General features: G+C 41.9%; 1 pseudogene; it reads right to left on the reverse strand.

The window, feature by feature from the left end:
- Positions 1 to 414: 414 nt before the first annotated feature.
- Positions 415 to 1,250, reverse strand: LOC104865865 (annotated as a pseudogene).
- Between the last annotated feature and the right edge of the window lie 245 nt (positions 1,251 to 1,495).

The following is a 1,495-nucleotide window of genomic DNA, read 5'->3' on the forward strand; positions in this document are numbered from 1 at the left end:
CTTTCAGTGAAAAAAATCCATCCTGGATTTTCCCCATCTGACTGGATCAGCACATGTCCCTACCCACCGTGCTGCCTTTAGTTAGTCCAGGAGTAACCTGTATCTACTCATTATTGTTTTGAGTTGTTTTCAAGTATAAAGTCTCAGTCCGATACTCTTGTCAGAGAAAGCATACATGATCATTCATTAGACAGTCTTTAATCGAGCTCTTCTTTTTAATTCATAAACACACCGATTAGTCAGTTTTTCATTGTTGATGCCAAATACTTATCCTATACCACTTGAAAAAAGATAGGATATACCTGAAATGTACCAAGAAAGAAGAAAGGAAATAAAAAGAAGATAGGGTTTCTTTTTTTAACACAAAAATGCTGCATTTATATAAACACATAAAACTATAAAGCACTAAGAAATTTAAATATCCATTTCATAACAAGAAAATGGCAATTCAATATCCAGGACAGGAAGCATGCATTGAGTAGTCCACAACAGATCAGCTCCCCATGGGAAAGGCATCTTCACAGGTGAGAGGGGCCCACCTGCAGCCCTCTCTCCTCCTCGAGCACCATGAGAGGCAAACTGCTCAAGGGCAACTGTATGAGCTGATGCTCCTCCGGTAGATCAAAGCTCTTGAAATCTAGAGGATGAAGGGAAGGAAAGAATTTCTCTATTTCTGGATAGGTGTCATCATTGGCAACAACAGAACTTCGCGCTTTGATGGTCTTCTCAGTCATCTTTTTAGCAGAGGATTTTGGTTTTTGTTTGAGGGGACCATTACTCCTTACTAATTTTGCTATAGCTCTGTTGAGAGTTCCCAAAGCCCTTCTGGCAGTTTTAGGCAAAGCTGGCAGAACATTGAACGTCTTGCCAACACACTACATTGAAATCCAAGATCTCCCATCTAAGGCTTTGACTGCAGGCCCAGACCCCAGCTTCAGTCCATCCTTAAGGGCCACACAGGCATCTGGTTCTCCATTTTCCTTATTGACATCCTGGACCAAGATGCCTCTGCCAGTGATTCTACACTTCCCTAGAGAGTTTATTTTCATTAATGGGTTTGGAGGGTTCCGTCTATAGTTAGCTGACTGTAAGGTAGAAATGGAACAGCAGAAGGCAGGCCAAAGCAAACCTGCTCTAGTCGTGGTAGCCAGGAAACAGAAAGAACCAAAGAGCCAGATGAGAGACAGACGCATCAAAGGCTCACTCCTGGTGTCATACCTTCTCCAAATAGGCCCCAAACAGAAGAGCATGTTCAACCTGTACACACTGATAGATTAAACCATTGATGAACACAGTGTCCGCATGATACAATTTTGAAATTAAGTGCTGTGGTTAAGCATAATTTTGTTAATTTGGCTTGCTTGAGTGTTGCTGAGGAGATTGCTAAAGCAAACTTCTGATTGTGTCTGAGCAAGTCATTGAAGAGTGACTTTGGGTAGGATCTCTTGTTGTTCACTCTTTTCTCACTGGCACTGCCCTCTACTTTGCTTCCCAT

This window comes from Fukomys damarensis, unplaced genomic scaffold, assembly GCF_012274545.1.
Source record: "Fukomys damarensis isolate Sample0158 unplaced genomic scaffold, DMR_v1.0_HiC HiC_scaffold_5, whole genome shotgun sequence".
NCBI lineage: Eukaryota > Metazoa > Chordata > Mammalia > Rodentia > Bathyergidae > Fukomys > Fukomys damarensis.